Here is a 17,063-nt window from a genome sequence, read left to right on the forward strand (position 1 = left end):
GCCAAGAATCGCTTTTTCACAACAGAAATCACACTGAAGTATAAAAATGCAGAATATTTCCCTGTGTTTTTAATACATGTATTTCTGTAATTAATCATTTTATCTTTCATTACATCAACCCTACACTCTAAAATTAAACTACCACTAAACTTCACTCAATATTAAAAAAAAATTTCTAGATTCAGACAATATATTGCACAGTTCATAAAACTGCACACACACAAAACACATGGACAGTTTTTCACCCTTTCCACCTCTGCCAAACTTCACAAATTAACTCTCATAATCTTTTTTTTTCTTTTCAAAGTTTTATTGATAAACATATAGCAATGAGACAGTTTCAAATCAAATCGAAAGTACAGTTTCAACAAATAATACACTGCATATATTTTTCTTAGTGGTTAATTGCTGTACAGGATGCAGACTTGTGATCCTATTTACAAACACCATTAGAACAAATCATTCTATTCATTAAGAGAATGCAACTATATATCTATCCCAACGACCCTATCTCAACTTTAAGTTTAAAAATATATACAAAAAAAGGTTGGTGATATACTTCAGTATTTACTGGGTCCAATCCCCAATACTTGTTTTGTTTTTACAGTATTATATACTTTAATACAAATAGGAGTGAGAACTTCTGGCAAGATAGCATATCATTCGTTATGGCCATCATCTCTTTAGTTATCTGAAATTACTTCTGATATGTTCCTTTTTGAGAGAGTCATTCAGCGGCTGTGTTTCTTCCACTGCTGGCATTTCAGAAGGTACCACTGGATGCCTCTTGATTTCTCCCACCTCACTGCCCCCTGGATTTGCCTTGGGCAGCTGAACATCTAGAGTTCCATATTGCTTCTTGGTCTTCTCGTTTTCTTTGTTCTAACTGTGTCTCATAATCTTCTAATGCCTTGCATAATATGTGATCCTATGCATTCTTTCCCATTGTGCCTTGAAATTATAGTATTAACTAATTTTCATTTATAAATTGAGAATATATATTACCGAGATGCTGCTTTATTTTCATTTGAAAATAAATGGTTTCTCTTGTTTCTAGTCAAGGTGAAGTAACAGCCAAATTTATCTTGTCACCTCAAACAACTTAGAAAACAATAAAATATATGAAACAAGGGCCAAGGCAGTGATCCCAGAAACAAGAACAGGAAGGTGATCTTTACAACTTTCTGGATGAAGTGTGGCACAAAAACGGGTGTGTGGGCAGAGGCAGGTGGTCTCTATGAAGGGAATAAACAGCATGAGGACTATGAGGACGCTAAGACTGCTGCACAAGTACTGGAGAAGAGAGAAGTGCACTGAAAGACTAAACATCACGAAGTTTCCCTGCACAGTGAAGTACTGTCACATGTATATGTATATGTATGCAACTACTTGAAACTGGGGAAACAGTCACCTGAAAAAGAAGGGAAGGAACAGTGCTATGTGCTCCCTGATGCCAGGAATAATCTGTTCTTCACAACCACAGAGGAAAACACAGCCCTTTAAGGAGCCTCATTTAAGAATACAAAAGGAAGTACCTCAACCATAAAGACCAAAGAACCAGACAGTAAACATAGCTCTAGTCCTGTCTAACAAAACTTAAAAATAAAACCTTACAGGATGCTAAGCTGTGCTATGATAAAGTTAAAGCACATTTATAAAATATTAAAAATTATATCACATACAATAAGGTAAAACTCAATGTCTGGAATTCACTGAAAAATGAGTAGGCATACAAGCAGGAAACTACAGCTCATGATGTTGAGACAAAATATATCAATCATAACTGATCCAGAACTAAAAACATACATTAGGTTAGCAGACAAGGACACTAAAACATCTGTATTCCATATGGTCCAGATGTGAAAATAAAACAGCATAAAAAGAGAGGTATAATAAAAAATTCACATGAAATTCCAGAGATGAAAACTGTATGCCTGAGATTTCAAAAACCACACTTGATTGGATCAATGGCAGATTAGATAATGCAGAAGAAAAGATTAGCACATCTGATAGCACCACAACAGAAACTATTCAAAAAGAAACATATAAGGGCTGGCAAGAGAGCACAGTGGACTAAGCACTTGCTTAGGAAAGCGCAGGGCCCAGGGTTTGATCCCTGGCACCACATGCCATGCTGGCCCCATCCCCAGGCGCACTAAACCAAAAATGGAGTCCAGGCATGGTGGCGTACATATGTAATCCCAGCACTAGGGAGGCTGAAAACATGAGGATCACTACGAGTCTGAGCTGCATAGTAAGACACTACATACATACAAAGAAAAGAAACACACAGAATGACATGGAATGGTTATGGTTTGATACATACCTGGGTTGATTTTTCTTTTCTTTTCTTTTAACATTAGCAAAGAATCTTAACTCTCAGCCATCTTAAGTGGAAGGAAAAGAGAGGATGATGGCTGTACTCAAGATACCACATCTCTATATTTTCCATGGGTCGCCAAGCACTAAAGATTCATGGTATACCTTCCTTTCATGCCCCTTCTTCTCATGCTATTTTCTTGATACATGTATTTTTCTCTAAGGATATCTCTAAATTTTATGTATTTCTCAAATAGCTGCTTATCCCCAAATATCCTATGTTCCAGCCAAGTAAATTCATTCATTTCCCATAGTAATATTTTATGTATTAACTGAATTAAATGACCAGTAGAATGAGTGGTTATGCAATTTTACTCTCTCCCTCTTTTTTTCACTTTGTATTTTAAAAGAGGATCTAGTCAATGAATTCATTAATTAATCCAGGATATATTTGTTGGGTACTAAAATTGAACCAGGTATAGTAATAAATACTGGTAGCTTAATCCCAATCCTAAAAGAATGAACCATCTTCTGGGAAAAACAGACAAACATGCTCTAACTTCAGACATATAAAATAGGCTAAGAGAACAACATACCCAGAAAATTAATGAAACACAAAGAATACTCTGGGAGATGACAAGCTTTCTGAAATCAGTGAATCCCAAGCAGAATCTTTAAGGAGGGAAAAAAAAAAGGATGGAGGGAGCTGACTCAAAGTAACAACATATGAAAAAAGATATATGAAAAGTAAAAAGATATAAAATGTGGCATATGTTGGTTGCAAGTATTTCAGATGTGGAGACAGGAAAGGTGAAGTAAGGAGTAAAAGAGAAGACCTCAAATTTTCTGAAAGTAAAAAATACAAATGAGAGGTTTCATTTTAATAGGAATTCAAGATAACGTATCAAAGCTGCTCAAAACTATGTCTTTATTATCAAACTGTATGGGAAAACTTCACTTCTGCTTAAAAAAAAAAAAGTGAAGACTCGTAACCTTCAGGAGTCAGACAACTATGGCTTGTGGACAAAGCCCATCCATCACCTACTTTTGTATAAGCTTGAAGCTCCATATGCTTCTACATTTTTAAGCAGTTGAGGAAAACATCCAAAGAAATTTCTGTGATGCATAAAAATTACATAAAACTCAAATTTCTTTGTCCATAATAAAGTTTTGCTGGAGCCAGAACACCTATAACTGCAGGTGCTCAGGAGGCTAAAGCAGGCAGTTAATAAGTTTGAGGCCAACCTGGGCAAGTGAAGGAGACTCAGTCTCAAAATAAAAAAATAAGTAAAAGGGGTTGGATGCAGCTCAATGATAAAGCGCTCTTACATCTGACCACAGTACTGCACAAAACAGCTTCACCAGAATATAACCACTGTCACTTGTCAGTACAGTGTACCAACTGCAGCTTCTTTAGTGCTACAGCAGCAGAGCTGCAAAAGAGACAGCCTAACCTACAAAACTAAAGAGCGATCTCTGGCCCTCCACAGAAAATGTTTCTTGCACTACATTAAGAGTCCCTTGGGGCTGGGGAGATGAGCCAATGGAATAAATGCTTGCCTAGTAAGTGCAAGAGCCTGAGTTCAATCCCGGGTTCTGCCAAAAAAAAAAAGAGTCCCTCATCTTGTACTATGAATAACTACTACAAAGACAACAACATGCAATGCATTAATTATTGTAACTGTCCTACTGTTTTGAAACAAGTCTCATTGTTATTTGTTTCTCATTAAAAAAAAAAGTCCCTCAAAGTCAGTCTCCTTCACTTTAGCCTTAGTTTTATCTTCAAAACATACAAGTAATCTTGTTATTGTAAAAGAATTACATAAAATGTTTACTGGTCTATTATTATATTTTCTATATAAGTATTCCTTTAAAAAGGAAATATAAGAGTTTGGTTGTAGAATTTGATCCTTAATTCTGAATTTAGTATCTCTAATTATATGATTTCAAGTCACAAATTATGTTTCCTTTTGTTAATACTATCTACTGTATCTATTTCCTGAGTGTTTAAATATACAATGTTATTTTACTATTGTGAAACTGAGAGCACTTTGAAAAGAAATTCAAGAAGTAGGATAAAAATAATTTGCCAAAGTAAACCACTCAATTTTTTCCTGTGGTATTTGTTTTCTAATAAGTATTATCAAATCAGAATGTTTTTACAGGGCTTAATTTAAGCTGTAATGAGCTTTTGATGATTTTCAATATGTCAACTGACATCTTTAAAACAGCATTTCTAACAAGTTAGAAATGAAATCTCAATAATAAATTTTTTTTTTTTTTTTTTGCCAGTTAGCTAACATCAGGCTCTTACTGAGCTAAAGATGGTACCCTTTAATTTTTGAAGTTACTAATAGCTGACAATACGTGATTAATATGCCATAAAGTCAAACATGTTATCAGAAAACAAAACATAATAAGGATGATTCTTAATGCTCATAGCTGATATTTCCACAAAGCAATTAAACATACATAATAAATTATTCGTATAAATTAATGGAATTAACCTAGGACAGTAAGATTTTGGGAACCAAATTTTCAAATCTCTGAATAATTCAAGGAAGTAGGAAAAATGAGCAAAGATAACAGACTAAAGGGAATAATCAGCAATACCTTCAAATAGCTGGCTTTTACATATAAGAGATTAAACCCTTCTAATGACTCCAGATGACAGAAGTAAGAAGAGGAAGAAGGCAACAATAAAAACAGATTTCAGTTCATCATAGGGAAAATTTTGCTACATTTGTTTATTTTTGTGAGGTACCAGGGACTGAATCCAGGGCTCACAAATGCTAAACAAGTGTTCTACCATTAAGCTATATCCACCCCCCACCTTTTCTTAAACATTTATGTATTTGGTACAGGGTCTCACTACGCACGCAGCTCAGACTCATAGTGATCTTCCTGTTTTCAGCCTCCCCAGCACTGGGATTACAGGTGTGCGCCACCACACCCAGACTCAATCATAGGCTCAGCATGCCCTGGGAGTGGGGCTGGTACAGCATACAGGACTAGGGATGAAAACCTGGTCCCTGCGCTTGCCAAAGCAGGCGTTTAGTCCACTGAGTGCTCTTGCCAGTCTCCACCCCATTTTAAAATCTACTTTGAGACAAGGTCTCATTAAGCTGCTATCCTCAAATCTGTAATCTTCCTGCCTCAGCTTCTCTACTTGCTAGAATTAGAGACATGTGCTGCTATACCTACTACTTACTACTTTTTAGTGGCTAACAATGGAACTAGTTATGAGTACCTATGGAGCTGGTGGTATAATGAATGACTTTAATATAGTGACTTGGGAATGAAAGTGATCTTGGGTTTGGGAGTTATGTCTGTTTATATCCAGTCACATGCGGCTTGACCTCTAGAATCCCAAGGCAAAAGACTGGCAAGTGGTATGTGAAATGAATATAACTAACATATGTAAATGTGGTAGGTAGGTAAAACTGGTACAAAGCAGGTATATAAAAACAAAAGGCTATTTAAATGACAGTCATTATTAGTGGTGGTTAGTAAGGGAATGATGGAGACAAACTGCTCCAGTTTAAATCCTGGCACTGACAGAATTCAATGAATTAATGTAGAGGAAGATATTAATATAACATAAGCATATATGGATTAGCTATTATGACAGACACTCTTCTAGATACTAGGTAGGAATACTACAGACTACTAATGATAAGTTCCCTGAACTCAGAGCTTATGTTCTAGTGAAGGCTGTATGGAGGGGAAGAGGCAGACAAGCAAATAAACATACACCTGGTGATGATAAGCACTGAAATCACTGACAAGTGAATAACAATAAGAGTGCGGGAGATAGGGAGTGTTAGATTAGACAGGTTAATAGAAGGGTCTCCCTTAACAAGTAACACGGAGGAAAATAAAAAGCCCTGCCCAAGCAGAAAGATGTGAGCTGTGTTAAGGGAACAGCAAAGGATCCAGTGCCACTGAAGTGAAATAGACAAAGGTATGATGCTGGATATTGCCAGGTTCCAGGTCATGTAGGGCTTTATAAGCCTAGTCAAAACCCAGGATTTTATTTTTGATTCTGAAGGGAAATAGCTCCAAAGTTTAATCACAAGACTGACAAACTTGGGCAAGAACCCCTATAGAATTATTTGATTCCAAAGTTTCTTCAATTAATCATTTTGATAAAATAGAGGAACACTTAAGATTCTCAAAAATGGAAACAACACAATATAATGGTAGACTGCAGCATTTTGACTGCTTAGAAAAGGCTAGACACTGCAGTCCAGTAACAAAGGTGCTACAATCCAACTGCAAAACAATTCCTTCAAGGGAGTATTCTGTCTGTGCTTGGTGGAGTTTGTAAGCAACATGGAGCAAAGAAATATAGAAGAAAGATTTGACAGTACTTTGGGGATGCTGGGGGGAAAGCAGAGTGAAAATATTTGGGACACCAATCCTATCAGATCCCAGAGTACTGGGTGGAACAGGAAGCTGGGTGGTTATAAGGGGCCTGTATCACCAGTATGATTGGTTCCTAGTGGTGATCTGTTTGAATGCCACAAGTAGGTGTCCACAAAACAACCTAAAGCAAGACATTACTGGATAAGAAATTAGAATTTGAGCATTTCATATACCAAAGTCAAAGGAGAAATGAAACTCAAATGGGAATCTGTAGAGATGTGAGTTTGGCATTTTTCATAGAGGAACAAAACCAGGAATGTCACTCACTGAGAAAGATGAGGAATGTATTCTGTAGTAATACAAACTTCTATAGTATGAAGCACTAAACTACCCTTAATTACAAAACCAAGCAGAAAGATGATGAAAAATAACAGAGAAAAAGAACAAAGGAAAAAAAGCGTGTGTGGGGGGGGGTGACTAAGACAAAAAAAAAAAAAAGAACACTTCGTGAATCAAGTCACTCCCATTTAGTCATAGCTCCACTGACGAATCCAGGAATCTTCAGGTAAGCTCAGCAGTGTTTAGCATTGTGAAGCTTCCCAAGAGCCCTATTGGCCATGGTAAGGAAATGGTTACAATTGAAGCTATGAAGCAGTGAGAATTCAGAAAGAAACCAAATGATTTGGAAGAGTCAGGCTCTTTTTTGTTTTTTTTTTTGTTCACTGTAAAGGAACATAAATTCGGTCTCCAACCCACAATCCCTCCTTTCCCCCACTTCCCCAGAGTCCTGCACAGTCCATAGAACATAGAAAGAGTGCCAAAACAAACAGTGAGGGCTCAGCGCTGTAGATGGAGGGTGGGATGAGGAGCAAGACTGGCAGGCAAGCAAATGGAATCACTTTAGAGCAAGGCCACAAAATGGAGACTAAATAATTTGAAGACTTCCAGAATTCACAGAAAATGGATATGTTTAGCAAAACTCACCAAACAGCTTCCCTAACTCCAATTCCAAAAAGCAAACAAAAACAAAAGCAAGAAGGACAGGAGAAAATGAAACAAAGCAAAACATACCTGCTCTGTTATCTGTCCTTAGTTAAAGCATAAAATACCCTCCTCCCTCTTCTCTTCTCCCAACCACCCAGAAACAGAAGAGCAAACTGGCAGCAGCTCAGGTGAAAGATTCAGCCTTCCAACTACAAAGAGGGGAGATAGCAGACAATGGAACTGGTGATTCATTACAAAAGAATACACTCCACAGCGGCCTGCTGCCACATGGACTTACGGCACTATTTAAAGGAACAGCAACCCCCTTTCCAGCCCCCCTTATTCTTAACACCTTCCCTCTTTTTAGTTCTGATAGAAAACAGATCTTGAAGAAAATGCCAGCAAAGCATTGAGCTGTCCAAAAAAGGAAGGGCTTTGTGTTCCATAGAAGCTGGCAGTCTTAGACCATAGTAGAGCATAAAAATTTGCTTTCACATCCATACTGTAAAATCTTTTCCTGTCTAGTGTACTTTCTCTCTCAACAATAAACTGAGTTTGAATCTGGCTACACATGTTTTATTACTAACTAGAGGTGAAGTCATCTACAACTTTTTCTAATTTCATACATATTATTGAATGATTTTTCTTTTGATTCTGTATTATTTTCATAGGTGTGAGATGCCACAATATTTTTTAACATGTGAATCAAATTAAGAGGGGAACCTCAGTGAAGAGCCCCTACAACACATGCAGTACATGAAGAGTAGATAGTTATTCTTTAAGATGTCACATGAACATATGTGTTTATTGTATTAGAATTTTATTAAACTGCCAATTATTAAAGAAAAGCAAGTTGGCTTTTTCGTAAAAAACACTCATTTCCTAACTAAAACACACTATATAAAACAAAAGCAAATATAATTTTTAAAAAGCATACATTGGGAAAAGTGTGACACAAATCTAAAAGTATATGACTAAAATGTCACCCACAGAAAGCCCTTTTTCCACCAACTAAATGATAAGAAGTACATGATGTGAAGATGCGCAGAACCCAGGTGACAAATGGTTAAACAGATATCCCTTTCTCTCTGACAGTGTACTAGTCAAGACACTGAATACGGTAATAAACAATTTAACTATGATAGCCCATCCCTAACCAGTACAGACAGTTTATATTGAAAAAGCTTATGAGACAGATCATTATGAAGTGCTGGTATTAGATGTTTGGTTCAAAAAAAAAAAATCACACACACACACACACACACAGACACACACACACACGTATATCTGGGCCCAATGATTATTTCCCTTGATTTTGTGTTCTAGATCACTAACAACTATGTACGTTACATTCAGATACAAAGTGTATGCACCCCCCAAACTGCTGAAATATTAAAATTTCACATTCTATATTTTCCAGTTATATAAATTCAGAATGGGCAAAAATAAGTACTTCTTTCCTTCAGTACTGAGCATATCCCAATAAAACATAATAATTTAAATATATTTACCAGAATGCTCAACTACCCCCAAAAAAAATAATTCTCTTGCCAGCTGCCATTTATTTCACTTCATTACTAAAATTATAATTTCCTTAAGTACTGGTGATTAAGACCACAGTGTTAAGTGTGCATGAGCATGTACATTCTAATTTATGCTCACACATACCTGCCAAATCCTCTAGAAATTACAGAAATATTCCAAGAGTCCATGGAAAACTATGACAAAAGAAATTCCAAGTTTAGATAATGCTTTCACTGACTTAAAAAATACATAATGAAGAGTTTAGTCACAGAAAAGTCTTCAGTAACAGCTGAGAAAGAGGACAGTTACTGTGAAATAAACAGAGATCCAAGGTTAAATAAGTACCATCTCTCAAGCAATGAAGAGAATCCAGAAATAGGCTTTCTCTTCTATACAAATCTAAATGAAAAACCAGAAGAGAAATATTTCAAAAGTCTCTCCACTTTCCAAAGACAGGAGCTTCCTGATAAACTTCAAACTCAGATCTGACGGGGGGGGGGGGGGGGAATCACTTTGGAAGCATATATTCTTTGAAACTTCCCTGTCCTCTGGGTTATGATAGGTAATCCCCGTAATAGGTTTCCCTCCTTCCAAATTGCACTGCAGGGCATTATATAACATTTAACAGAACAAGATTCCAGCTCCTAGAACCATTCCTCTTTCCTGCTAGCTAGCTCACATTCTCACCCTCCAGTGGTGACTGGGGAGGGGGGGGGGTTTGAACCTCCTTAAAAGGAAAGCACTGTCCAGTGATGAAATTTCCCTACTGAGCATAAAAACCTAGAGTGAAACTGATCCTACAACTGAGACTAAAGGGTTCGAATTTTTAAAAATGTAAATGATTTCTCATAGGTAAGTCATAGCCTCATCATTCCCTTCCAACTTATACATAAAGGAAAAAAAAAGGACAGAGCTATATAGAAGGGCAAGAACAAAAAAAGCTGCTGGTGGGGTGGGGTGGGGTGGGGTGGGGTATCTATAAGGGAGCATTCACCTTTCCATTTGTCAGGAATGACTTGCTAAACTGTGAGCAGATGCTGGCTGGTATAATCGAGAGGCAGAGAAATGAGAGGAGAGCTACATCTTCCATTTCCTCCTCCCTCTCCTTCAAATGTCTTTTAGAGCCAGTAACTGTCATTTACACATTCAGATTTTGCTTTTTCGTCAGGGCAAACTCTGCCTACTTATGTTACACCTGGATATTTGTCTGGGTTCCTACTAAAAATATTCTTTGCCATTAACAAAGCCATAAAAACGAAACTCCTAATCCACATTTTTAATAAACAGTTTAGAGTGAAGGCAGCAAAACTGCGATTCCAGAAGCCGATCCTGTGAAAGCAAAGTGAAGCAGGAATCCGATTTCCCTATACCACAGATTCTTCTGCAATTCTCAAAAGGAAGTCACTCCGTCTCCCGCTTTTGGCAATCTACAAGAATCTCTTCTACCTCTGCAGTCTTTCCCTCCCTCCCTCCCTCTTCTCAGAACCAAGACAAAGAGGTAGACAAATCCCCACAGGGTCTTTCCTGAGCTACAGCTGCACAGTACAGGAAACAGGAATCTGTTATGGAGCTGAGGGAGGGGGAAGAAAAAAGGATATGGATATACAACACACGCATAGACGGGCTCAAGGCACAAACCAACACTTTCCAACTGTTAACAATAAATCTAGCCTTTTCTAAGAAGACAATAATGAAAACTTTGCTTGCTATACTCTACCTACAAACGTTTACCTGAATCACAGAAAGGAGAAAAAACACCAAAAGCGCACAAATCTTACCTGAGTTACCATTTTCTTTTTCTCCATAAACCAAATGGAGCAGATGATACACCCTTCAGAGCAGCTGTGCTGGGGTACACCTCCGTGGCTTTCTTTTCCACCCCCCTCCCCCCCAAAGCTAGCTTTTTAAGGGTGAGTAATTTACCTCCTTTTATACTGTTTTCCTTCCTATTCTTTCTAATGTTTCTTCCTTTCTTTTCCTCTCTGGCAGTCTCTCCCCCTCCTTCTTTCTCCAGCTCCCTCCCATATCTCAGGCAGATGGCTGAAGGAAGCCCCACCCCTGAATGCCTAAGGTAATTAATCAGAGTAGAGCCCCTCCTCTTCCTCCTCCCTCCCACCCCTCCCAGCAGGCTGACAGCTCCCAACTCCAGAAGCAAGCCTGAGAGAGAATGGCAGTTTGGCGTGTGCTTCGCTTAGCTTTGCGCACGCGTGTGCGTGTGTCTGTGTGTGTGTAGGAGGGAAGGAGGGGGGAAGTGAGGGAAGGACGGGCGCCATGTGCTGGCATATTTTAAGGATGTGATGTGGCATTAATGATACTACACTGGAAATATTTATCACAATCTACTGAAGTTAATATAGATTTAAGAGATTACTGACATGACCATCAGATAATGAAACAAAAATTTAAAAAAAATTTTTTCATAAGCTGGGTGTAGCTCAGTGATGGAGTGCTTAGCCAGCATACATAAGTCCCAAAGTTTAATTCTCTGCACCAAAAAACAAACAAAACAAAATACTGATACACAGTCTACAGATACAATTTCAATGAAAAAAAACAGTATGACAAGCTACTCAATGGTAACTGACAGGAAGGTTTTCAAGGAACATGTAAGAACTTGCCCGGGAAGACCAAACAACCCTAATAAGGATAAAAGGCTGAAAAGAGAGGAAGGAGGTCATCTAGGTGCTTCTTTTGCTCTCCTGTGAAACCCCTGAGAGTTCTAGAGACATCAAGGTAGCTTACAGCTACACTTCCCACTAATCATGAGGCTGCAGCAAGTCTGCCTAACACAGATGGACTGTCTTTAAAAAGACGAAACAAAACTGGAGATTTTGAAAAGGTATCTATAACCATGACACCTAAAAAATTAAAAGTGCACAAATTGGACTTCATAAGGCTTTTAATTCAATTTAAAAATTTTGGTTAACAAAAAATTCCCTGGGCTTCCATGTTTTACTTTCTAGTAAAACAAAACAAAACAAATCCTTTCTTATATTTTTGACACACTGGCATCTGTGTCATTATCATAATTAGCAACCGTTTCTATAGAGTGGTATAAATATAGAAGGTTTAGGAGAATATTTATTAAACATAATTCTTCTTTAAAGTGCTCTCATCACAACCGTATAATGAAAAAAAGTCAAAGATGAGGTTCAATCCCATAGTCTTGATCCAAATTCTGTCCACTCCTAGTGATTTTGGGAAAGTCTTTAATTTCTAAACATAAATTTCTAAATAAAAGTCTCCTTTGTACACTAAATACTCAAACTTACATGAATGATGAGTATGATTTTTGCCATTTGCCCACAAAAATGAGGATTCCCTAATTCCTAAAGTATTCTGATAGGATTCTGTCCTAAAGGACAACATACTTTAGTTCTGTGGATCCATCAGCCTTCCCAGTACTGGGGTTACAGGTGCACACCATCATGCCCAGACTCTTGCTAAATGTATTATCCTAATATCTCTCAGAGGATGCCAAACATTCAGAGAGATTAATTCCAAAATTAAGCTTTTTTATTTAAAAAAATACATTAACAAGTGAACACAATGAAAATACATAAAGCTTTGCTCTATGAGTACTCTGGCACACTTTTAAAATATACTGCATAATACTACTGGTTGGCACTTTGCCACCAGTGCAGTATTAGGGGAGAATATTCTCCCCTAAATAATTTTAACAATTCTAAAAAGAACAAAAGAACTACAGAACCATCTGCAGAACTGATTGAAACTGGCACGACCATAGCTAGTTCCTGAATATCTATGTCACGGTCTATTCTGGCACTTAACAGGTATCAGATCATTCGTAACATAAAAATATGTATGAAAGAATGGCAGTTTGACATATTAGAAAAAATTACAAAGAAAAGAATAGATCAGCACTAGGCCTATTCTTATTTAATACTTTTAGAAATACTCTGGAAGAACATTTAGTGCTCTCAGAATATGCAATTGAAAAGCCAACTAGGAGATAAAATGCAGTCAAAAAGATTTTTAAGATAAAGTGAATAACCAGGAAAGAGGCCAATGAGTTTCACTAAAAACCAGTACACTGAAAGCAATGTGCTTTTGAAAAATATATAAATTGAAATTATGGAGTAATGGTGTTTCCAGTTCTAATACATAAAATAATTCTGTAAATCACTATGCACTATTCTCTGAACCCACTAGTATTTATTTCCTATTAGCAAAAAGCGTCAATCACCAAGAAGACAGCCTCTCCCTCAGTCTTCCTACAGCAACTCTTAGCTCACAACTACCTTCATGCCATTTGACTGCAGACTCCAGGTATCATGAGAAGAGACTGAGCCTCAAATGAAAGATTCCCACTTGCAAAAGTTTACCACTAGGACAAAGGTTTCCTTGAGCCCAGGGATTTACTCACACTGCACTTCTACATTTACGACCAATATTTTATACTACAAATGATAGCCTTAAAAATTTACTACCACAAGAAAAAGATTATATGAGCAAAAAATGTAAAATATCACATTTTTATAAACTCAACCAATAACAGTATCATAGCACTGGAAAATGTACTCTTGACTTTAAAAGGCTGGCACAGAGGACAATTTTTTTTCTTACAGCCCAAGAGAAAAAAGAGCAACTGAACTACCTACATCTGACCCAGCAAACAACTTGAGGCCCCAAGACTGACCCAGCAAAACAACCGCAGTGTCCAGAGATAATACAAAGGAAAAATCATTTTAGCATTTCAGGGCATTTTCCTGCCTTCCTTCCTTCCCTACTGAATTGCTTCTTCTTCTTTTCTCTTTCCCGTGTGTGTGTGTGTGTGTGTGTGTGTGTGTGTGTGTGTGTGTGTGTCTGGGCATAGGGGGATGGTCTGAAAGGAAAGACAGGTGGGGGTTGGCTGGGGATGCGGGTAGGTAAACACGTAATCAATCAGTTGTCAGCTAACGGAGACCACATCCACCTTCCTGAGTCAACTCCCAGCTTTCAGCACAGTATGCTTAGAGTATGGTAGATAGTCAAGAAATATCTGCTGAATAAGCAAAGGGAAAAGTTACTTCTACTTATCTCAATTCCTTGTTTCCTCAATGTTCCATGAACTCTCTAGAACCTGTTTCCTTTCTTTCATACTACTCAAACGAAATTGCTCTTACTGACATTACTGAAAACCTCCAAATGAGGGTCAAGTTCAATGAATATTTTCCATCTTCTTTAACTTATCTGTGCATTCCTTTCTTTGGGAAACTGAACTCAGCATCAAATAATACCAGTCTTGCCTAGTTTCTCTTTTTTCCTGTTCATGTTCTTCTCCATCTTATTCTCCTTCCTCTGCCACCCTGTGAATGGTGCTATTGCTTGGGTGTTATTCTCAGACCTCCTTTTGTGGTATACCGTAAGTTCTTTTACAGCATACTGTAAGTTCTTCCCCCAGATGCACATACTCACATAAGCATTCTAATGTAATTTTTCTTTGTCTTGAACTGATTTTTGTAGCTCAGACTGACCTCAAACTTTCAACTATCCTCCTGCCTCAGCCTCCTGAGTGCTGGGATAACAGGTGTGAGCGGCCATGCCCAGTTGGAAATTTTTCTTACGTGACTTTCTTCACGAAAAGGACCTATGGTACTCATTAGATTCTCAAAAGGGATCAAACTTCAAAGTTGATGTTACTGACCCTGCTTGCTTTAGCTGTTCTAACTCATTCCATCATTTCAGTTACCTCCCCCGATTCACCCTGATGGCCCCACATTTGTATTTCCAACGTGCATCTCTCCCAAACATAATATCCAACTGCCAAACAATGGTCAGCTCCATTTTTAAAAACCCTAAAAATTTTAAGAGTCCCAAACCAGATTAAATTCTCAAAATTGAATCAATTTATATAATAAGGGGGCTGGGGAGATGGCTCAGTAGAATAAGCACTTCCTGGGCAAGCACAAGGGCCTGAGTTCAATTCCTGGTTCCGCAAAAAAAAAAAAAAAGAGAGAGAGAGAGAGAGAGAGAGAGAATTTATATAATAAATATCCACATTGCAAGCACTGTCCTAAGCAATGGGGAAAAACAGGGCTGGGCAAGGAACATAAAAACCCCTGTGTCTGTGAAGTTCAGATTCTACCACTCAATTCTATGATGTCTGTTTTCCAGATGAATGGGTAAACTTCATAAGAGCTACCATTTCTTGAGAATTTACTCTGAGCTGCTTTCTGATTCAGCAACTACATATATTATTAGCTCGCCTCATTTTCATGACAATGATGAAATATTTTCATGTTGCTTTTATTTAGAGATGAGACAACTAAGCTAGATGGTGACAGTAACTATCTTGGCCAAAGCACCCAAGTTAGCAAGCTACAGGAATTCAGACTGAAACTCAATCTTACAGGCTTCTCCTTAGTCAACCTCACACCAAGCCAAAAGCAAGTCCTTTTGCTCTCTTTCCATCTTCGCTTTCTTCCATCTCTGCCATCACAAACTTAGCCTTGACCTCTTTATTCTGTATCTAGCTCCTACTTCTCTCTGCCTCTAGTCTGTCACTCTTCCTATCTAAGCTTTCATTACTAGGAGACTGTCAGAATGATCTTTCAAAATGTAAATCTCATAATGCCACTCTGCCGAACAACATCTTCTATCATTTCTCAACATCACCATTTTTCTGTTCATATTTCCTTGAATATGGCCTTCTGTTTGGCTAATCCACTGTTCAAGGTTTATTTCAGGGATCCAAAACACCCTTCCTACCTGCTCCCATGCTTGGGCTAGGTACCTCTTACCTACATGCACACTTTGCCTTAGCACCTAAATTTGGGGACACTTAAATTCCGACTAACAATCTAAGGGCAGAAATCTCGTTTTATATCATATCTCAGAGGGGTTGGTTTGTTTGGCTGTTTTGTTTTGTTGGCAGTATTGGGAACTGAACTCAGGAACACTCTATCACTAAGCTACATGCCCAGCCTTCTTTATCTTTCATTTTGAGATGAGCTCTTGATAATCTGCCTAGCCTAGCTCTGAACTTAAAACCCTCCATCCTCAGTTTCTGAGGAGCTGGGATTATAGGTGTGTCACGGGGTTTTGTCAGTATTCTAGTTTTTAACCTTAAAAAACTAGTTCTTAAATGCACTGTAATTTTTAAAAAACATTGTCTTGATTTGTTTTTAGCTATAATTTATGCATACATGAGTACAAAAATTATATCATGTTATATAATATTGAATATTTAATATATTATATAATGTTAAAATATTATAGAAGCATTAATTCTCCTAAGAGCACACTCTTATTAATTTATTTCAGTATCTTCTGGAAAGGTAAAGTGTCAAGGAAGAGTGGGAAAAAGACTTTCAACTTTATTAGGATAGTTCAGATTCTAGACAGAATAATACCCACTAATTAAAAAAGACACTTCACAACATTACATGCTGTCACTCTTCACTATTTTACAGTAGTGACTCAACTTCCCTACCTTCCACCCACACACCAATAATGCTGTAAAAGCAGACCCGACAGTCCCTAACCAGGAGCAAGGAGTGCTCATACTTTCCCAGGCTACCTCAAACACTCAAGAGAAAACAACATTAAAGGTATAGCATTTCCTGGAACAATAAAAACTTGTTATAAAAGCTTTTCACAGGAAACCTAGACAAAATAACTCTTAGTGTAAGTAACAATTTACACCTAACAGATATTAAAAACTTTTCCCTAAGCATCTAACACACCACTATGTTAACATCTTTTGCCTCAACATTCTCTTTAACGTAAGTGAAGCCAAATTAGAGCTAACTTTACTCCTCTGCTTATTTTTTCTAGTTTAGGCAGTGTTTAGTTATACAGAGAAACTACTCCAGGAAAAAAAGGTGGGAGAAGGGTAAATATTTATTTATTTATTTATTTATTTA

General features: G+C 37.5%; 1 protein-coding gene across 18 annotated transcripts in view; it reads right to left on the minus strand.

Moving 5' to 3' along the window:
* The window catches only part of Rbfox2 (RNA binding fox-1 homolog 2), a 305,574-nt gene that overhangs the window by 93,830 nt on the left and 194,681 nt on the right, over window positions 1-17,063 (minus strand). Inside the window, exon 1 of one of the 18 annotated variants that reach the window (XM_023719035.1) lies at window positions 10,974-11,198. The exons of the other annotated variants lie outside the window; for them this stretch is intronic. The gene's annotated coding sequence lies outside the window, so the exon portion shown is untranslated. Of the gene's footprint in view, window positions 1-10,973; window positions 11,199-17,063 lie in introns of those variants that run through there. 18 annotated transcript variants of the gene reach the window in all.

This window comes from Octodon degus, unplaced genomic scaffold (assembly GCF_000260255.1).
Source record: "Octodon degus isolate 3935 unplaced genomic scaffold, OctDeg1.0 scaffold00064, whole genome shotgun sequence".
Lineage (NCBI taxonomy): Eukaryota > Metazoa > Chordata > Mammalia > Rodentia > Octodontidae > Octodon > Octodon degus.